Below are 23,198 nucleotides of genomic sequence, written 5' to 3'. Positions count from 1 at the left end.
CAGAGTGTAAATAATAACTCCACCATGCTCAAAGGCATATTCAATATCTTTTATTTTTTAGATAATTGTATGTGTTGGGTACAAGGATGAGGTAGTCCTTCAAGAACCATGTTAAACCCTATTATTGCAATTTATTATGTGACTCGTTAAGCACATTTTTACTCCTGAATTTATTTAGGCTTGCCATAACGAAGGGCTTTAATGAGTATTGACTCAAGACATTTCAGCTTTTCATTTTTTAGTATTTTTTTTTTAAATGACATTATGGGGTATTGTGTGTAGGCCAGTGACAAAAAAATATACATTTATTTGATTTTAATTTCAGGCTGTAACACAACCAAATCCAGGGGTTGTAAATACTTTATGAAGGCACTGTACATAGTCATTGAACACTTGTCGCTTTAAGTGCTCAGCATATGTGGGAACTCCTTCAAGACTGTTGGAAAAGCATTTCAGGTGAAGCTGCTTGAGAGAATGCCACTGATTTCTTCCAAACCACTCATTGAATTTTCCATTTCCAACTTGTGTAATGTTCATGTTCAATGGGCGATAAGCACGGATACGTTTAATCTATCATTTAACTTAATTATTTCTCGTCATATGAAAATGATTTGCCAGTAGATTGTTGACTTGATTCGTGATGACTGCTAGCTTGCTAGCTAAGATTTTGAAAGTATGATGTTGACATGATTATTCCAATCAAAGCTACTGTAGATATGTGATTTGACATCATTTTACCTGTGGCCATTGACCTTGAGCCTTCTTGGATGGACACTTCTAATGTAACTCTATAACAGCATCCAAGGGGCTTGAATTTGTTTAGGTCTACACATAGATTTTGCGGTGACGTAGTGTCCCCATGAGTGACAGAATACTGAGCCAATCACGGCGCAAGTAGAGAACATTACCAACCCCTACACTACATATTTTCCGCTGGCTGCCCCAGGACCACAGAAAGCACTGAGCTCGGCTGACACACCGGCATTTTGGAGCAGCTTTCCTCAATAAAGCAAAGAAGAGACTGAGTTTGTATGCGGCTTTAATAACTCAATGTTCATTGTTTGCACACTGATATGTGACACGTATTAATGCCAAAATAACAGGCAAACAATTATTAGTTGTGTTTTTTTGTTGTTGCTATAAACAGGTGGGGCTCTAGACTGCCCTGAAGTGTACAAAACATCAAGAACACCTGCTCTTTCCATGACATAGACTGACCAGCTGAATCCAAGTGAAAGCTGTGATCCCTTATTGTCACTTATTAAATCTACTTCAATCAGTGTATTTTTTTTTTTGGCCGGTAATCTATTGGAAAATAATGAACATATTATAAAAAATGTTTTTTTTTAAATATAATTTTTAAGCCTCGAGACAATTGGGACATGGATGGTGTATGTGTGCCATTCAGAGGGTGAATGGGCAAGACAAAATATTTAAGTGCCTTTGAATGGGATATGGTAGAAGGTGCCAGGTGCACCAGTTTGTGTTAAGAATTGTAACACTGCTGGATTTTTCATACCCAACAGTTTCCAGTGTGTATCAAGAATAGTCCACAACCCAAAGCACATCCAGACAACTTGACACAACTGTGGGAAGCATTGGAGTCAAAATGGGCCAGCATCCCTGTGGAACACTTTCAACACATTCTAGAGTCCATGCACCGATGAATTGAGGCTGATCTGAGGCCAAAAGGGTGTGCAACTCAATATTAGGAAGGTGTTCCTAATGTTTTGTACACTCAGTGTATATCTTGCTATCGTCCTCTTCCTCTCCTTGCCTGCCTGCCTCAGAGTATCATCTCAGGGTTGAGTATCCATTAACTCCAGAGACAACGCTGGAGCAGTGCATTTCATGCTCTGACGCTTCCCTCCATCTCCAACCTAAGAGCCAGACCGTGTGAGTGAAGGAGGGAGAGGGTGCATTCGGCTCGCACAGGAAAGTCATGTGTCTGGGGTCGTTCAGGGGAAACCAGTATACTGCGCTGCTTTTTCAGAATGATACACAGCCAAATCCACCCTTTAGTTTAGCATCACTAACAATTATTTCTAATGAAGTTACATTTTGGTTTGATTAACAGTGACTGCATGATTGTTACGCAATTCCAACACTTGATAAAAGTGGTGATAAAAAGGTATGAGACGACTGACTGTATTAACCTTTAGAGTTCATTTGTGTGTCTCGATCAATCATACTACACTACCCCCACTTCCTTCGAGAGACTGTGTCCCCAAGCTTCTCTATACCAAGTTCCTCACGTGAACACGCCTCTGCGATGGCCTCCCAGGCACCATCCCGACTTCTGACGTCAATGTAGCGAATTCGGGAGTAGCTCCGACAGGGTCTCGAACCCGGCTCCAGCGACTGAACATTTTTAGCTACGTATGGTTTTACTGTGTCTGTGTAGACTGTAGCAATCCAGATACTCTGACCTGAATTACAAGGTACCTTTCAGTGGTAAAATCAACAAAAGGACAGATATTTCATTGTGGACCAGTGACCAGTGGAGGCTGTATTGAGGGTTGAGGATGGCACTTTACAGTACATTGCTGTGACATCATGGGGATGGCAGCAAATGAACATGTTTTGTTAAGCTTTAGAATGCCCAGTGGACGAACAGAGAAGGGTATTCCCAATGTGTGCATATTCTCTCCCCAAAGACACATCATGGCGTGACTACACATATATCATGGATTGCCAGGAGCCAAAACATCCCAAACAGTACAAAACACACACCCAGTGTCTCTTACGTATACACATCAATTGCTTACCGTACTATAAAACTAACCAAGCATGCATTTCAAATCTAATATACCAATACTTTTGGCATTAATATTCCTAATTCCTATGTAAATCCATTTCCTGACCTATTATGTAACCTATCAGCCAAGCAAAGTTAGTTCCCACAATCCAAGGTGGTTCCAGCTCTAAAGCCTGAGTTGGATGTAGTGCTTTTACCTCGTGATTTACCCCAGTTGCTCTCAGAGAAAAAATATTTGACAAAATGCTCAAATGGCCATGAAAAAGCCCAGGATTAAATTTTCAGTCAAATTGCTACTGACACTAATTGATTGCCGTTTTTAATTGTATATATGAGAAATCGAAAAAGCCACATTAATTTCATATTGCATTATAACACTCCATATCTCCAGATGGCCACTTGAGTGTGGATGTGCCAGAATGAATAAGCTGATTTCAGTTTTGAACTGGAGTTGCCATTTCAGAGCTAATTCTGAAAGAACAAGAAAATGTCCCCTCTTTAAATTCTGATGAGTAATCCATTACAAGGAGTTTGGGGGAAAACATTTGTTCAGAGGATGAAATTAGTCCACTGTGGATTCAACCCGATATGAGCATGACATTGACAGAATTTGTGATATTATTCACATTCATATGAAGAATAACCGAACAGGACAGCCCATCATTTTCACATTCCTATCAATTTAATGGAATTATAAAGGATGGTAAAACCATGAGGTTAACGGACAATATAGATTTTGAATTATGCAGGTAAAAACACATCTCCTTCTAACGCTTTTCTGTTCGCTTGCAAGTGTGTAAAAATAAAAAATAAAAACATCAAGGCTTTTAGCAGCAATGTTTCTGCACGGACTGAATTACTAAAACATTGGGGGAAAAAATACACGATCGATAAAAAGTTTACAAAAAAAATATTCCTCAAAAGGAATAAACATTAGTTGTACATATTTGTTCATGTACAAAGTAATTCATCATTCAATCAATATTCCATCAAATAAGATCATGATTTTTTACATATCCCTTACTGGAACGCAGCTTGCAGAGTAGTCAACGAACATAATGTTGGGATGGAAATAACCCAACACGTGCAAACAAGCTAGGTGAGTAAAAGCTTATACTAAATCAAAATATCACAATAGAAATTGAAAACACAAAAAAATGATCATTGTTGAACTGTCACGTGGTCTCGCACCAGCTGCATTTAAGTGTTTTCCATATTAAGATGTCTTTCCAATGAGCATGCACACATGGCTTGGATGTTGGGACTAATGAGGAGCATATGAACAACAGAGCTGGTCTAATTTACTGACGTGCACACAACCATTATCCTTATAAAAAGGTACACGTATTGAATCCTGGCTCATGTAATGCAAGCCACAATGTGTGTGTGTGTGTGTGTTTTGGTTAATCTAGCATGGGAACAAAATAATAACGAGCCTCAAATATCAGGTTTCAAATAAAACTGGTTTCAATAACTCTCATAGTGCTTATACTGTACACTGCAATCATGATTACACACTGAAATTAAAGAAATCCCTAAATGTTTCATTTCCTTTTTTATACAAGGAATGTAGGTCATATATTTATGGGAAGTCCCCCCCCCGGGAAATATCATTTAAAACACATTGCAGTAATGTGACTCTGCAGTATTTTGTATGAAGTAATTGTTATAGAATGCTTTTGTGAATGAACATTGTGAATGAATTTAACAAACACAGTGACTGTATTAGGCCAATAGCCTTTTGATAATCAGTATTTCATAGTGGTAACCCTGACACCTACAGGGAGGTAATCAGAACGTACAACCCTGCAACTGGATGCACAGAAAAGTAGAATTCAACTGTTCAGAGTCGACAAAGTCGATGTATATCCATCTCCATTCATTGTAATGAATGTGTGAATCGCTGTCAGGTATCCATTTCTAAAACAAGACGTATAGGACTCCAGAAGGTTCTTGCTCTTTTCCTACTGTGGTTTCACTTTCTACGTTCTTTTGAGTGTTATGAGTCACAGCACATTCTAAAAGAAAGTCAACTACTAAGTAACCTTGGATAAGATATGCTATTATTTGCTGAAGTCATGAATATGATGTCCGTCACCTCTCAAGTCCCACCTCCTCCAAAATATCCCTCCTAGCCCCCATGTAGTCTTTATGGGTTCCCTGTATGTGCTTTAAAAAAAGTCACAGCCCCTAGTCACCCATACTGTCTCTGCTGTACTGAGGATACAGGAAGTCTGCTTTTAATGAGCCTATGTGTTCCTGGGGGCAGAGGAAGGATGGACAATTCCTGGGAGTCTGCAGAGACAAAACACAAACAAGCCACGGGTTAAGGGAGCCGCTGTGAATCAGGAGGGAAGGGAGTGCATATGATATCCGGCAGCATTCAAGGCAAGAAGCATTCTCATACCTCCGACTGAATAAAAACATGCAGCGTAGCCTCGTTGCATAATGCAACACTCCGCCGAGGATGAGAGGCCGGGATGCTTAGGACCCCAGAGCAATAGAACACCACAAAAGTGAGGTGATCTATGGAGGGCGTTACCATAGCAACAACATATTTTCATTACCCCCCGCTAGCTAGGTCATTTGTCAATTCATACATGGGTAAATCACGATATGTGAACGGTTGTATTCATAAGCTATTAAATATTTACAAAGACTATCATGCTTATGAATTATAGAACTTCCAAGTTAGTGTGGGGCAGCATATTTATGCAACATAGTCTAGGGCTATACCTCAGCAGTAAGCATGTTTGACTGTGTGTGAATAACTATGACATTAGACAATACAGTGCTTATTAATTAAAGCGAAATTATAACTCGTGTAATTGGAGAGAATATTCGCCTCAGGCCTCTATTCAATCCGTATCGGGGAAATTCAGTGTAGCAGTGTGCTTGAAATTTAAAGGCAATGTTAGTGGCGACTGTATTCTTGGTAAAGGCTGCATACGTTGGCTCATATGGAAATGACCTTTACATTTCTGTTGCGCAATCTGTACCGCTTCAGAGATAAAGATTGAATTAGAGCCCAAAATTGAAGCGTAACTCATTTAGCCCAGGAAGACTAGCTCCACTTTTAATGGCCCCTATAAAATGTTCTCATTGCTAATTAGGACCATGGTGAGAAAAATTAGGACCATGGTGAGAAAAATGGTGTAAAACATTTCAAGTCTATTGAAAGATACGAACAAATACAAACCCTGAGAGCACATAATGACATCATAGCATTGTATGTGTGTTCGCTTATATACCCAGCTGCTCCCTTGCTCCTACAATTCTCCTCTCGTAGGAGTGACTCGTCCATATCCCCAGAAACGGCCGGACTATTTCTTGCTGCCTGGGAAGGAAGAGAGAGGCATGTGGGCATAAGGTGCCCTGCCTTGAGTTAGAGGTCAGTGCCAACGCAGACACCACGGTCTAGTGCTCTGCATGGATGGATGGATGGATGGATGGATGGAGGGGTGGAAGAAGAGAGAACAGAGGGGAAAGGAGAAGGAGGATGGAACGTGCAGTGCTCTTTGGGCTGTAATTAAGCAGTCCCCTCTGGGCCTATGGAGGGAGGAAGTCAAACGTGGTGAAATGCATCTGTTGGTGGAGGGAGCACCCTATGGCCACGTCTCCCCCATTTAACAGCTGTAACTACATGAGTTTTGTCATAGTAGTATTTCTTTACGAATGTGACATTTATCATATAATGCAGTAGAGGATACATGATGACAAGTCTACACATGCTCTCAGTTAACACCGCATTGAGATGCACTACTAATCCATTAGAAGGAATAAGAATGTTTAAACTCAAGATCTACAGTAGGCTTAGTACAACTGAAGTAATGTTGACTTATAGAAATAAAGAAACAGTACATGAAAACAAATGTGATTATGAATGAAGCATCACTCCAAGTTCCCCAACACTAAAAAAAAGAACTGTTCCCTTTAACAGGCAGATGCATACTGTATTGCTCAACAATTCACTTTTTTACCTGGAGGCGGTAATTAAAAGTAAATCTTAAAAACAGTAAAAGGGCAGTTTCCCGGACACTATTTAAGCCTAGTGTTGGAATTAAACATTAGGCTCAATAGAGAATCTCCATCGGAATGTTTTTTGGAGTACAGGATTAGCTTTTATTCGCCTGTGTCCGGTGAACCGTGCCTACGTGGTGTTGCAAACGGGGTCACGCGGTACCTGGGCTTGAGGCTGTGATGACGTCTCGTCGTGTGGAGGAGGACCATCGTCCCATGGTGGTCAAGTGGCGTCCATGGTCAATAAGCAGTTGACGGGGAGGTGTTGTGTTAGTCAGCTCAGACACATAATTCGAGCCGTAGACAGTGGGCACCTGAGCCTTAACCAGTCCCATGTCAAAGCACACAGCCGACACAAGGGTAGAAGAAATTCATATTATAGCTAACTTGGGATTCCTCACCTAGTTCATATGCATGTTGTTTCAGAATAGTTACGGTATTAAAGTAACTACATATAGTGGGGATGTATAATACTAACTTGTTAGCGTCATCTTGAGTTATTGCCAGCAGATACTTATGACGCCCCATGCTGTGCAATAGAGAAAGTAGCGGTTTTTTGGTTTGTTGTTGTTTATGGTTAAGAGACGATGCATTACTGTTCCCTCGGGTTTCTTCAGACTAAGCTCTCTAAGGAACCTGAAAAGGACCGCTCAGAGACGCCATGATGAATCTGTCTCTTGTTTTCATTAACTCTACTGTACAGTGAGATCAGGGCAATTAGCTGTGATGAGTGATGTCTCAGCCTGACCTTTGATCCTAAATCTCTCCATCTTAAAACCTTTTATTCCACTTCGTTGGTTTCAATAAAAAAAAAGATCTATTTTCCATTGTACTTCAAAAAAAGTCCTGTAATTCAAAGCGATGACATGGAAGTTACAAATCCAATCCCATGCGGCCACTCCTCTCTTCTCCTCCTCTCCCTTTCAATCACAACGAGTGCTGATTAAATGAGGAAGTCACACACTAAAAATGCACTTTGAAGCACTATCCTTGTTCAGCGCAGCCGAGTGCAGCAGGGATCAGATCTGCTCTGATCACCGCAGCGCAACTGAGAGGTCAGTGTTCGCTTTAGGAAAGAGATAGAGAGAGAGAGAGAAAGGCATTTACGTCTCATTACAGCCCTGCCGCTTGACAAGTCTGTGGCCCCACTCCGCTGGGTGCATGGGAGACAGCACAGCACAGAACTACTGGGGAGGCTGCCACCTACACACACTAGTCTACTGAGAGACAATCTGAGGTGAATGTGAGATTCTGCCTGCCTGGCACAACAACAACAAAAAACTAACGTTAACAGCAATGGGGTTTCTTATGACAGGAGCGAAACCATTTCATTGCTAGCTCAACAGCGTGGGGCCTTCGTAGCGGCGGTCTGGTCATTTGGGATAGTCTGGTTATGGTGGGCGGCTCAGTGATTTAGTGCGATGTAATTGGTGGCTCCGTAAATGCAGATAATGTCAGCAGGGGTGGTATAACATAAGATGTGTGCTGACAACTTAATTCCCTCATTTTGGCTTGTGGGTGATACTGTGTTTGTGTACATCGGTCTCACTTATAAAACATTATCCACAGCTATCCCACGGGGAACATTTCATTGAAATGACGTGCCATATTCAACCAGTGTGTGCCCAGTGGGATGCCATCACTGCATAGTTCAACTGGCACAGGTCTACAGCCACTGCAGAGATGCAACAGGTGAGCCCAGAACACTGCAGTTAAAATGGAAGAAAACTCCCCAGTTTATTGGGTTTTTATAAAGTGCTTCGGGAGATTTCTATCACAGAGGCCGATGAGGACAGGACAGAGCAGTAATGGTGAATGGTAGTGCAGTGGTGCAGCAGTCACAGGAAAGAACACCGAGTACTGGGGGTACTGCCAAGTCTGCCCTGGGCCCCTCTGCTGTCCCCTCAGCACTCCTACCGGCCACCATCTGTCACATATCTCTCCACTGGTCTCCGAGACAGTGGCCAACCACAACGGGAACTGCTGATACCGTGTTTATTTATATCACCCTTATTTAACCAGGTTGGTCTCATTGAGATCCCCCCCCAAAAAAAATATATATATATTTTCAAGAGAGACCTGGACCAAGACAGCAGTATCAACACATTCATTTCAGACAAACAGGCACATGACATCAACCAGACAAAGATATATGGGGTGGTGTTCTGTTCAGAATCATAGGCAGAGGGGATCTCACAGCTGTACACGTTCCCTGTGCACTTCCCACTTCCCTACACTTCCACTTCCCTTCCTTTAGGCTGACCTCTGGTGATCCCTCCGATTGGAAAGCAGAAGGGAGGCCGCTTTATACAATGCCCATTTCCATAAATCATTTACAAAATGTTCATTATACAAAGGCACAGCCCACATCAGCTCACTTCCCCGTTTATCATAAAAATACCCCAAAAAAACACAGTGGGAGACATAGGCTTTAGGTAAGATACGGTATGGTAACTCCAGAGGATTGTCTCTCTCTCTCATTCCCAGACTTACAAACGCATTCATAGTCCTACAGAACATCAGTTAAATCAATCCCTATATTTCCGCGATCATACTCCGTCGACCCTCAGAACAGGCCCTTGGCTTTAATATTACGGATGGACACATACCAGATGAAAACGAATACAGGGGACAGGTTAAAGAGGAGGGGGAAAAGGTGGCAAGAGGGAGGTTCGGCTGTGTGCTTGTAACTAACGGGTCTTAGAAGGCACAGGCGCAAACCACTGCTACCACTACTATGTTGCCGATGGTTGCAATGACGGCCACCCAAAGCCAGATGGCGTCGCTGGAGTACTTGCCCTCCTCTTCCGCCTCGGTCGGCCGGGAGAAGTTGGCGTTGAGGTTGGAGGTGGAGGTCTGGAGGGACGTGTTGCCATTGTACGGGGAATCCATGAAGGCCCCACTCACAGCCGGAAAATGCTGAGGGACAAAAAAAAGAGCGAGATGAGAAGATGACTTGGATCGAGGCCAGGATAATAGCATATCAGAGACAGGCTATATGTACAGTAGCTCTCTAAACCCTTTGTCCAAAAATAGCATCTGGAGGGTAACAGGTTGACAAAATGAGGTCCACCACTCAGTTAATGAAGTACTGAACACTAAATGTGTTTTAAAAGGGTATATCAAGTGGAATCGATAGAGGGAGATGAGAATAGAAACACGTGTCGGAGAGACATGTGCATGTAGCTACTATGGGAACATGCCATGTACAATGTGAACTGTATGATGTGAACGGGAATACCCTGAGTGCTGTGAGGGCAGACAGGGGTACAAGAACAATCCAGAGCATCTGGTTAGTCACTGTGGCATTTCTACCCTGTGTCCTATTCTGACGATCACAGCTGCATGACCTATATTGTACAACACAGTCAGGCATCGTCTCCCTCTCTCCTATGGGACTCACCAATGTTTGTACGGAAGACGTCCTCAAATAACTTACCGAGTTTAAACTATACCACTCGCGATTAAAATCCATGAACAATTTTAAAAAGGTGCAGTAAACCACCTACGGGATTTCATAACCATATACAATATGAAAGGAAAATATATTTGCTGTGGCTTTTTCTTTGTGATCCTTGCAAATGTGCAGCCTTGAACTAGCTAAATGATTCACCAGACAAGAGTGTTCCTGTTGTTATTCTGAGGAACGTTCGGAGGACACGGCCAGGTTTGTTTTCTTCACCCCTCTTCACCTTGCCTGGCTTAAAACACACACCCATTTATCAGCTAAAGTCTGACTTGGCCCACCCAGCTCTAACATATGGCTGGACCAGCCAGACGGGACAACTGCACGTAGTGATGGCTCAATCATTTAGCTGTTCCTTGTCCCCGCGCCTCATTGCCCCCACAGTCTCCACAGGGACAGGCTCAATCCATCAGGAGGGGACACGGTCATCATTCTCTTACTCCCATCTGCCACTGATAAGAAGAGAGAGGAACCAGGAGGAACCACCGGGCTCCCTCCACTACACCTCCTATCATGACGAGTGATCAGGGAGAACTTGGTGTCCACCAAAGTTTCAATTGATCAACAGTTAAAGTTGTGTAGAGTTGTCACAAACTGTCAGAAACCGGATCAGGGAAGCTCATCTGCATGCTCGTCGTCCTCACCAGGATCTTGACTTGACTGCAGTTTGGTGTCGTAACTGACTTCAGTGTGCAAATGCTCACCTTCGATTGCCACTGGCACGCTAGTGAAGTGTGCTTTTTACGGATGACTCAACTTTGTGAACAGAGTACCCCATGATGGCGATGGGGTTATGGTATGGGCAGGTATAAGCTAGGGACAAAGTACACAATAGCATTTTATCGATGGCAATTTGAATGCACAGAGATACCGTGACGAGATCCTGAGGCCCATCAGTCGTGCCATTCATCTGTCGCCATCACCTCAGCATGATAAAGCATTGCCCCATGTCGCAAGGATGTGTACACAATTCCTGGTAGCTCAAAATGTCCCAGTTCTTACATGGCCTGTATACAGTGCCTTGCAAATGTATTAATCCCCCTTGGTGTTTTTCCTATTTTGTTGCATTACAAACTGTATTTAAATGGATTTTTATTATGTAAATGGACATACACAAAATAGTCCCCTTTGCTATGACGCCCCTAAATACGATCTGGTGAAACCAATTACCTTCAGAAGTCACATAATTACTTAAATAAAGTCCACCTGTGTGCAATCTACGTGTCACATGATCTGTCACACGATCTCAGTATATATACACCTGTTCTGAAAGGCCCGAGAGTCTGCAACACCACTAAGCAAGGGGCACCATGAAGACAAAAGGAACTCTCCAAACAGGTCAGGGACAAAGTTGTGGAGAAGTACAGATCAGGGTTTGCTTATAAAAAAAAGATCCAAAACTTTGAACATCCCACGGAGCAACATTAAATCCATTATTAAAAAATGTAAAGAATATGGCACCACAACAAACCTGCCATGAGAGGGCCACCCACCAAAACTTACGGACTAGGCAAGGAGGGCATTAATCAGAGAGGCAACAAAGAGACCAAAGATAACTCTGAAGGAGCTGCAAAGCGCCACAGCGGAGGTTGGAGTATCTGTCCATAGGACCACTTTAAGCCGTACACTCCACAGAGCTGGGCTTAACAGAAGAGTGGCCAGAAAAAAAGCCATTGCTTAAAGAAAGAAATAAGCAAACACGTATGTTGTTCGCCAAAAGGCATGTGGGAGACTCCTCAAACATATGGAAGAAGGTACTCTGGTCAGATGAGACTAAAATTGAGCTTTTTGGCCATCAAGGAAAACGCTATGTCTGGATCAAACCCAACACCTCTCATCACTCCGAGAATTCCATCCCCACAGTGAAGCATGGTGGTTGCAGCACCATGTGGTGGGTATATTTTTCATCTGCAGGGACTGGGAAACTGGTCAGAATTGAAAGAATGATGGATGATGCTAAATACATGGAAATTCTTGGGGGAAACCTGTTTCAGTCTAGAGACTCATACCCCAAGAGACTTGCAGCTGTAATTGCCGCAAAAGGTGGCTCTACAAAGTGTTGACTTTTGGGGCGGTGAATAGTTATGGACGCTCAAGTTCAGTTTTTTTGGGGCTTATTTTTTGTTTGTTTCACAATACAAAATATTTTGCATCTTCAAAGCTGTAGGCATGTTGTGTAAATTAAATGATACAAAGCTCCCAAAAATACATTTTAATTCCAGGTTGTAAGGCAACAAAAAAGGAAAAATGCCAAGGGGGGATATTTTCGCAAGCCACTGTACTCACTGGACATGTCACTCATTGAGTAAGTTTGGGATGCTCTGGATCAACGTGTACAACAGCGTGTTCCAGTTCCCGCCAATATCCAGCAACTTCGCATAGCCATTGAAGCGGAGTGGGACAACGTTCCACAGGCCATGATCAACAGCCTGATCAACTCTATGCAAAGGATATGAGTCGTGCTGCATAAGGCAAATGTTGGTCACACCAGTTATAGACTGGTTTTCAATATCTGGTAAATTTGCTAATAATTATGTTATGACATCACATGCCTAACCTACCTTCAAAAGTATTTGATAATCATAATGTATTCGAAAAACAGTTTCCATTATAATTTGTCACAATAAATAGTTAAGACAACAAATGTCGTCAATCTTTAGAAAATGTCTCCTATATCTGCCGTTTCCATTACACGGGTTGCAATGATTGCTTCTGTCAAATAAACCCGGGTTAATGGAAACCTGCCCAATGCCTCTCAATGGTGAGGATGTGTCTAAGGCCCTGAGCTACTGTGAAAGACTGTTAGAGACACAGGCCCAGTGAGGGAATGACACAAATTACTTTGATTGGCTCACAATGAGCTCTGTCTGTCCCTAGAGGCCAATGAGAAACCCATTGAAACAGACAGACGGAAGGAGCAAATTAAGACTTGAGGTTCATCAATAGCGATCGCTGTTAGGAGTTGTAATTAATACTCTGTAACAAGGCAATGGGAAAAGAGCCAAGCATTCACTGGCAGGCTGGGGAGCCTAACTGACAAGCTTCTGCTTCCTGTCACAACACGAGAGGAGATCCCAGCTAAATAAAAATCATGTCTTTGATTATGTCATCCCATTTCAGTGTGCTATTAAACCCTGGGAGGAACACACAGGTAAGGGCACCCCAGGGCCACCAGAGATGTGTGTTGTCATGTAGAGGTCGACCGATTAATCGGAATGGCCGATTAATTAGGGCCGTTTTCATAACAATCGGAAATTGGTATTTTTGGACACCGATTTGGCCAATTTAAAAATGTTTTTATTATATATTTGTTTACACCTTTATTTAACTAGGCAAGTCAGTTAAGAACACATTCTTATTTTCAATGACGACCATGGAACGGTGGGTTAACTTCCTTGTTCAGGGGCAGAACGAAAGATTTTTACCTTGTCAGCTCGGGGATTCAATTTTGCAACCTTACAGTGAACTAGTCCAACGCTCTAACCACCTGCCTCTCATTGCACTCCACGAGGAGCCTGCCTGTTACGCGAATGCAGTAAGCCAAGGTAAGTTGCTAGCTAGCATTAAACTTATCTTATAAAAAACAATCAACCAATTAATCATAATCTCTAGTTAACTACATATGGTTGATGATATTACTAGTTTATCTAGCGTGTCCTGTGTTGCATATAATCGATGCGGTGCGTATTTGCGAAAAAGGACTGTCCTTGCTCCAATGTGTACCTAACCATGAACATCAATGCCATTCTTAAAATCAATACACAGAAGTATATATTTTTAAACCTGCATATTTAGCTAAAATAAATCCAGGTTAGCAGGCAATATTAACCAGGTGAAATCGTGTCACTTCTCTTGCGTTCATTGCACGCAGAATCAGGGTATATGCAACAGTTTGGGCCACCTAATTTGCCAGAATTTTACGTAATTATGACATAACATTGAAGGTTGTGCAATGTAACAGGAATATTTAGACTTATGGATGCCACCCATTAGATAAAATACGTAACGGTTCCGTATTTCACTGAAAGAATAAACGTCTTGTTTTCGAGATGATAGTTTCCAGATTTGACCATATTAATGACGTAAGGCTCGTATTTCTGTGTGTTATTATGTTATAATTAAGTCTATGATTTGATAGAGCAGTCTGACTGAGCGATGGTCGGCACCAGCAGGCTCGTAAGCATTCATTCAAACAGCACTTTCGTGCGTTTTGCCAGCAGCTCTTTGCTGTGCTTCAAGCATTACGCTGTTTATGATTTCAAGCCCATCAATTTCCGAGCTTAGGCTGGTGTAACAGATGTGAAATGGCTAGCTTGTTAGCGGGGTGCACGCTAATAGCGTTTCAAACGTCACTCGCTCTGAGACTTGGAGTAGGTATTCCCCTTGCTCTGCATGGGTAACGCTGCTTCGAGGGTGGCTGTTGTCGATGTGTTCCTGGTTCGAGCCCAGGTAGGGGCGAGGAGAGGGACAGAAACTATACTGTTACACTGGCAATACTAAAGTGCCTATAAGAACATCCAATAGTCAAAGGTATTTGAAATACAAATGGTATAGAGAGAAATAGTCCTATAATTCCTATAATAACTACAACCTAAAACTTCTTACCTGGGAATATTGAAGACTCATGTTAAAAGGAACCACCAGCTTTCATATGTTCTCATGTTCTGAGCAAGGAACTTTTACTTTCTTCTCCAACACTTTGTTTTTGCATTATTTTAACCAAATTGAACATGTTTGATTATTTATTTGAGGCTAAATTGATTTTATTGATGTATTATATTAAGTTCAAATAAGTGTTCATTCAGTATTGTTGTAATTGTCATTATTACAAATAAATAAAAGAAATCAGCCGATTAATCGTATCGGCATTTTTTGGTCCTCCAATAAATCGGTAGCGGTAGCGGCGTTAAATCATAATCGGTCTACCTCTAGTGTCATGACAGGGACAATAAATGTTGAAGTTAATAACATACAGGCTCCACGACTGTGTTGTTTTGCATGATTTTACTTAACTTCTTGGTGACAGGGGGTAGTATTTTCACGTCCGGATGAATCCCCAGAAGGTAAGATATGCATATTATTATTAGTATTGGATGGGAAACACTCTGAAGTTTTTAAAACTGTTTGAATCATGTCTGTGAGTATAACAGAACTTATTTAACAGGCGAAACCCCGAGGACAAACCATTCAGATTTCTTTTTTGAGGTCACTCTCTTTCATTGGGAATCCAGATTTCTAATGGACGTTCTTGCAGTTCCTATCGGTTCCACTGGATGTCAACAGTCATTAGAAATTGGTTGAGGTTATTCCTTTGTGTAATGAAGAAGTACGGCCATCTTAAATGAGGGTCACTTGAAGTGTACTGTTAGATAGAGGCGCGTGACCAGAAAGCATGCTTCAGTTTGTTCTTCCTGTATTGAACACAGATCATCCCGTCTTCAATTGTATCGATTATTTACGTTAAAAAATACCTAAAGTTGTATTAAAAAAGTAGTTTGAAATGTTTTGGCAAAGTTTCCAGGTAACTTTTGAGATATTTTGTAGTCACGTTGCTCAAGTTTGAACCAGTGTTTTTCTGGATCAAACGCGCCAAATAAATGGACATTTTGGATATATATTGACGGAATTAATCGAACAAAAGGACCATTTGTGATGTTTAAGGGACATATTGGAGTGCCAACAAAAGAAGCTCGTCAAAGGTAAGGCATGAATTATATTTTGTATTTCTGCGTTTTGTGTCGCGCCTGCAGGGTTGAAATAAAGTCTCCCTCACCTCACCAATTATCAGTGCAGATAACGAAACCTAATCTAAGGCTCGGGTACAGCCCATGGTGTCAAAGCGAAATTTCTAAACAAGGACCTTTCTCACAGTGGAAAATTATTTGTATTATGGAAGACAATATCCAGATGGTTTAGGTATCATCTTCTAAGAGAGAATAGAAAATATCAACTCACATGGTCACACAGAGGAGGCCTGTGTGAAGGATGAAAGAACATATCTATGAAACATCCTGAACGTCATAGTTATTCACGTATGCATAGCAGCACTTAAGTGATCTCTTACAACAGAGGTTCATCATCTGTCTCCACTCAATTGCTGTGCTCCAGATACTCTTTATTCCAATAGCGATGACAGGGAAGAAGAAGAACTAAAATGCAATTTAGACTAGGGACAATCATTTCTAAGCAACCTTTACAGGAGACGTTTGCTTTTTCACTACCACATCTCTATTTTTGTTGTGACTCGAGCAATACCTCTCCGTTCAGCGCTACAGCTACATCCCTGTCGATTGCCCCTTGTGCAGGGCTAGGCAACAGAAGGCTACCACACTAACTTGTATTCTCACTGCCAAAATAAAGGAAACAATTGAGTGAATGAGGGGGTCCAGCCACTTTTTGTTGTTGTTGCTTTCACTTGTTTTTCAGGAACTTACCCTAACCAGCGATTAATTTTCTCATAAACGGAGGCTCTGAAAAGAAATGAACAAATGCTCCAAAAACACCCAAATATGTCATTTTAGAAACGGAAACACTCTCAGTATAGTGATGCAGGTCTTTAGATGTTGTACACATGAAATTGTGTGATTACAAACTTTATCCGCGACGTTATATTCAATTTAGTTGCGACTCGAGTGATACCTCTCTGTCCGGTCTACAGGTTACTGCCAAAATAAAGGAAACTCTTGAGTAAATGAGGGATACAAAGTATATGAAAAGCAGACGCATCCACACAGGAAGTTCCAGACATTTGTAGAATCGATGCCAAGGCACATTGAAGCTGTTCTGGTAGCCCAACGCCACCATGAGCTCATGGTGGCCCAAAGTATTAAGATACTTCATGTTGGTGTTTCCTTTATTTTGGCAGTTACCTGTAGCAGCAGGTTACTCTGAGAATGGACAGCTGGTAACGGCTTGCGTCGAACAAAATGGATATAACTCTACTCAGCAAACTGGATGCAGTCTACCACAGTGCCATCCGTTTTGTCACTAAAGCACCTTATACCACCCACCACTGCGACTTGTATGCTCTAGTCGGCTGGCCCTCACTACATATTCGTCGCCAGACCCACTGGCTCCAGGTCATCTACAAGTCCATGCTAGGTAAAGCTCCGCCCTATCTCAGTTCACTGGTCACGATGGCAACACCCATCCGTAGCACGCGCTCCAGCAGGTGTATCTCACTGATCATCCCTAAAGCCAACACCTCATTTGGCCGCCTTTCGTTCCAGTACTCTGCTGCCTGTGACTGGAACGAATTGCAAAAATCGCTGAAGTTGGAGACTTTTATCTCCCTCTCCAACTTCAAACATCAGCTATCCGAGCAGCTAACCGATCGCTGCAGCTGTACATAGTCTATAGGTAAATAGCTCACCCTTTTTCACCTACCTCATTCCCATACTGTTTTTATACTGTTTTTATTTATTTACTTTTCTGCTCTTTTGCACACCAATATCTCTACCTGTACATGCCCATCTGATCATTTATCACTCCAGTGTTAATCTGCAAAATTGTATTATTCGCCTACCTCCTCATGCCTTTTGCACACATTGTATATAGACTGCCCATTTTTTGTTCTACTGTGTTATTGACTTGCTAATTGTTTTACTCCATGTGTAACTCTGTGTTGTCTGTTCACACTGCTATGCTTTATCTTGGCCAGGTCGCAGTTGCAAATGAGAACTTGTTCTCAACTAGCCTACCTGGTTAAATAAAGGTGAAATAAATAAAATAAAAATAACGTTGCGGAAAATGTTTGGAACGACACAATTTGATGTGAACAACATGTAAAGACCTGCATCACTATATTGAGAGCTTTTTTGAGTGAGGTGTATTTTCGTGTTTTTAGAGCCTTTGTTCATGTTTTTTCAGAGCCCCCATAACGCACAACGACGATGAGAAAATGTATTGCTGGTTGTGTTTAAGATTCTTAAAAACAAGTGAAATTGCAAAAAAAAAAACATTTCTGGGCCCTTGTATAACATTCCATTTTCATAAAAATGTTTGAAAAAAAAAAAGCTAATAAATCTCCATAAACCTCTTAAAATGTATTTTTTTTATTAGTGCCAAGATTTTACAGAGAATAAAGGAAGGCCGTTTAAGAGATTTGAGTGCCTGTAGTTCCCCTTTTTGGTTTCGTAGTCAAGACAGAGACAGAAATAACTAAATATCTATATATGGTTGAAGTTTAACTATCTATCCTCATTACCCCTGTATCGCAACATCAATGAGTAAGACAACTAGCAGTTATGACCTATTGGTCTTGTTTGTTGACATTTTGTATGCAAAGTCATGCTTCCAATTCCAAAACATCTTAAGACATAGGGATGTGTCAGAATAATTCTGAGAACAACATTTAATCCCTGGTCTAATGATTTATTTACCACGTCTCCACTCACACGGGAGAGAAACGACTGACATAAATGGGGCTGTTGTCAACCCAGCAAAAATGAAAGTGACGGTTATATCAGCTTAAATGTTAATACCACCATGTAAAGTCCGTCATGAGAGTCAGTCAACTAGCTCAGAATGCTAAAAGCCTAGGTCATTTTGCCATGCACTATTAACTTTTTAATGCATTTCACAAGTCACATGCACCAATCGTACTTTGTTTAGCATGTCCCAAACAATCTCTGCCCATGTGTTCGTTCTTCGATGTGCATTACAATCACTAGGCAAGGTGATTGAAAGCACAAGAGCCGCTTCAAGTGAAACTGACTGCACCGTGAACCGCATTCGCCACACTGTCAGCCAAACAAGCAAAGTGCAAAGTTGAGCTACGTTAGAGGATGCAGGGACAACGAAAGACACACACAAAGTCGAGAGTCGACCCAGGGGAACGGGTGATGGGGACGAGACGTAATATTTGAGGAGGGGGAGAGAGTGGGGAAAAAGGAAGAGAGAGAAGGTGTGAGTACCTACTGTAGGCTGTTTCAGTAGACTCCTCTACCACCTGCTGTATCACCGGAGGGCTGTGCTGCGAGTGCTGATTCACCACAGAGAGGGGGATTTAAAAGGAGAGCGCTCTACTCAGACGGCACTGAGCAGCGATTGGACCAGTGCAGAGAGACTAAGTCATGGTTGTGTTGGTCTGGTCTGCATGAGGGAGGGGCAAGGGATGCAGAGAAACAGGGGTGAGTCTATCATTTAGCAGTGGGACTTCAGTAAACAGATTAAGGTCAATCTAGAATGATGCGGTCGCTTAGAGCTAACTCTCTGGGAATCTAAAGCCCCAACAAACAAAGTCCACCTGGTCCCAGTCCCAACCTTGGATCTGACCTGGGTACAGCCACACTAAGTCACCATTTCCCCAGCAGCCTCCCCCTTTGCAAATAATATCATTATTACACTAATGTGCAAAGCCCTGCAAAGACAGTTGACACGATGGACTCCTGACATGCACAGTAGACATCCTGACATTGCTGTGGGCCTTGGCTCTGATGGACTAATAAGTTTAAACTCTCGGTTCCATTCAGGGAAGGGGAGAGAAGGTGGCTAATCAGGCAATGGAGCGGTAGTTGCATTATGATCTTATGTAATATTACTTGGTTGAGAGGAGATGGAGACACATGAAAAGAGCCGATCGTGAATCGAGGGATGAAGGGAGCTCATCTTGCAGAAGGTGTGGGGTCATACTAATCAGAGATGGGGAGTATTATGCTACGTATTTGAATGTTATGTATTTGAAATACGTATTTAAATAACTTGAGTATTTTGCCATTTTTAATTCACTGGCTTGAACTACAGTTCAGTTTATTTTGTAACAATATACACTAGAGAACTGTATTTTGTATTTTCTAAATACTTTTCAGCAGTCCTGATAAAAAAAATATGGTCTATTTCTAAAATTAGTTGAAATTGAAAAAACGGTGTTCACACATGTATTTGTTCCATTGACAACTGCAGAGGATATTTTACTTAAATAGTCTATTATTTTTATACATTTTTATGCCTACTTTAAATATATTTTCTGTATTTTAAAAATGTATTGTTGACAACAATATTTAGTATTTTATTTTTATAATTTCTTTATGGTATTTTATAAGATACATTTTGATTTATCTTTGCCCATCTCTAGTCATTCAAATGTATACTTATTTGGGGGTGGAGCTCATTAGAACAATAATACCCAGCATGCTTTGAAAGTGGTAATTTCAAATCAAATCAAATTTTATTGGTCATATACACATGGTTAGCAGATGTTAATGCGAGTGTAGCGAAATGCTTGTGCTTCTAGTTCCGACAATGCAGTAATAACCAATGAGTAATCTAACCTAACAATTTCACCACAGCTACCTTATGCAAACAAGTGTAAAGGGATGAAGAATATGTACATAAAGATATATGAATGAGTGATGGTACAGAACGGCATAGGCAAGATGCAGTAGATGGTATCGAGTACAGTATATACATATGAGATGAGTCATGTAGGATATGTAAACATTATATTAAGTGGCATTGTTTAAAGTGGCTAGTGATACATGTTTTACATGTATGGCAGCAGCCACTCAATGTTAGTGGTGGCTGTTTAACAGTCTGATGGCCTTGAGATAGAAGCTATTTTTCAGTCTCTCGGACCCTGCTTTGATGCACCTGTACTGACATCGCCTTCTGGATGATAACGGGGTGAACAGGCAGTGGTGGTTGTTGTCCTTGATGATCATAAAGATCCTGTGACATCGGGTGGTGTAGGTGTCCTGGAGGGCAGGTAGTTTGCCCCCAGTGATGGTTGTGCAGACCTTACTACCCTCTAGAAAGCCTTACGGTTGTGGGTGGAGAAGCTGCCGTACCAGGCGTTGATACAGCTCGACAGGATGCTCTCGATTGTGCATCTGTAAAAGTTTGTGAGTGCTTTTGGTGACAAGCCAAATTTCTTCAGCCTCCTGAGGTTGAAGAGGCACTGCTGCGCCTTCTTCACCACGCTGTCTGTGTGGGTGGACCAATTCAGTTTGTCGGTGATGTGTACGCCGAGGAACTTAAAACTTTCCACCCTCTCCACTACTGTCCCGTCGATGTGGATAGGGGGTGCTCCCTCTGTTGTTTCCTGAAGTCCACGATCATCAACCTTGTTTTGTTGACATTGAGTGTGAGGTTATTTTCCTGACACCTCACTCTGAGGACCCTCACCACCTCCCTGTAGGCCGTCTCGTCGTTGTTGGTAATCAAGCCAACCACATTTGGTGTCAACTGCAAACTTGATGATTGAGTTGGAGGCGTGCATGGCCACGCAGTCGTGGGTGAACAGGGAGTACAGGAAAGGGCTCAGAACGCACCCTTGTGGGGCCCCAGTGTTGAGGATCAGCAGGGTGGAGATGTTGTTATCTACCCTCACCACCTGGGGGGCGGCCCGTCAGGAAGTCCAGTACCCAGTTGCACAGGGCGGGGTCGAAACCCAGGGTCTCAAGCTTGATGACGAGTTTGGAGGGTACTGTGGTGTTAAATTCTGAGCTGTAGTCGATGAAAAGCATTCTCACGTAGGTATTTTGTCCAGATGGGTTAGGGCCGTGTGCAGTGTGGCTGAGATTGCGTCGTCTGTGGACCTATGGGGGCGGTAAGCAAATTGGAGTGGATCTAGGGTGTCAGGTAGGGTGGAGGTGATATGGTCCTTGACTAGTCTCTCAAAGCATTTCATGATGACGGAAGTGAGTGCTACGGGGCGGTAGTCGTTTAGCTCAGTTACCTTAGCTTTCTTGGGAACAGGAACAATGGTGGCCCTCTTGAAGCATGTGGGAACAGCAGCCTTGCGAGGGTTAACACGTTTAAATGTTTTACTCACGTCGGCTACAGTGAAGGAGAGTCCGCAGATTTTGGTAGCGGGACATGTCAGTGGCACTGTATTGTCCTCAAAGAGAACGAAGAAGTTGTTTAGTCTGTATCGGAGCAAGACATCCTGGTCCGCGATGGGGCTGGTTTTCTTTTTGTAATCCGTGATTGACTGTAGACCCTGCCACATACACATACCTCTTGTGTCTGAGCCGTTGAATTGCGACTCTACTTTGTCTCTATGCTGACGCTTAGCTTGGTCATTTTTACATTTAGGTCATTTAGCATCCAGAGCGGTTTACATCCAGTGCATTCAACTAAAGTAGATAAACAACCACAGATCACAGTCATAGCAAGTCAAACATTTTTGCTACCATTACTGGGAATATTTTTGAGGTTAAGGGGGAAAATTGCAAATGTATTTTGAAAATAGATACTGTACTTGCAAAAGTATTTAGTATTTTATTTTGATACATTTGGCTTTAGGGTACATTGTAATTGTATTTTGTAAATCTTTTACTATTATTTAGTAAAAGATTGTGTTTAAAAGAGGGAGAGAAGCAAAACAAGAAAATAAGGACTTGTATATATGTAACCACCAGCCTGTTGCGCCTGCATTAACATGAATTATGGATGCCATCACAAAGAAGCTAAAATATTCAAAAGGTACCAATTATGTAATGACATTCTACGCTGGGGAAACAATGGACCGACTCTCTCACATGAACAGCATCATCACAGCTCCTTCTACCCCTCGTACATTTATGACGGGTGTTAAAAATACATTGACAACCACAAAAACAAGCCCAATTTGCTACAGTACAGAGCCCTTTGACCGAAACCAGACAGTTTACAGTGTAATTAGCCAGCTCTAAAGTGCTGTTATATAGAAGAAATTGAAGGGGCTGTGGCTTGTCTCCCCTGCCCCTTCTGAGAAGCGAGGGGAAAAGGCTGCAGAGCAAGCAGATGTTTCTCCCCTCTGTAACATCAGTCTCAGCGATAGGTAATCTGTTCCAGAAATTTACTGTTTGTCCCATTTTAGTAGTTTGCCTCAAAACAAAGTGGTGGACACATTTTAAAGGTAAGAGCATCAGCAAGAGAAAAGGCATCAGTCTACAATAGAGTCTTGGGCATATTTATTGTTGAAAAATGTGGAATATAAATATTGTATGTTTCAAGCAGCTTCAGCTAGAA

General features: G+C 42.0%; 1 long non-coding RNA gene across 2 annotated transcripts; it reads right to left on the bottom strand.

Annotated features, from left to right (window-relative positions):
* Window positions 1-4,365: 4,365 nt before the first annotated feature.
* Window positions 4,366-19,299, bottom strand: LOC118385487 (uncharacterized). Of its 2 annotated transcripts, none has more exons than XR_004826037.2 (3): window positions 19,160-19,299; window positions 6,942-9,697; window positions 4,366-5,053 (listed from the first exon to the last, which is right to left on the bottom strand). It is a non-coding gene; the product is annotated as an uncharacterized LOC118385487 (long non-coding RNA). The 2 variants fall into 2 exon arrangements; XR_004826036.2 differs by having other exon boundaries at window positions 19,164-19,292.
* Window positions 19,300-23,198: the final 3,899 nt, after the last annotated feature.

The sequence above is a fragment of the Oncorhynchus keta genome, chromosome 1, assembly GCF_023373465.1.
Source record: "Oncorhynchus keta strain PuntledgeMale-10-30-2019 chromosome 1, Oket_V2, whole genome shotgun sequence".
In the NCBI taxonomy this organism is placed as follows: domain Eukaryota; kingdom Metazoa; phylum Chordata; class Actinopteri; order Salmoniformes; family Salmonidae; genus Oncorhynchus; species Oncorhynchus keta.
This window is presented reverse-complemented; position numbering and strand designations above follow the sequence as displayed.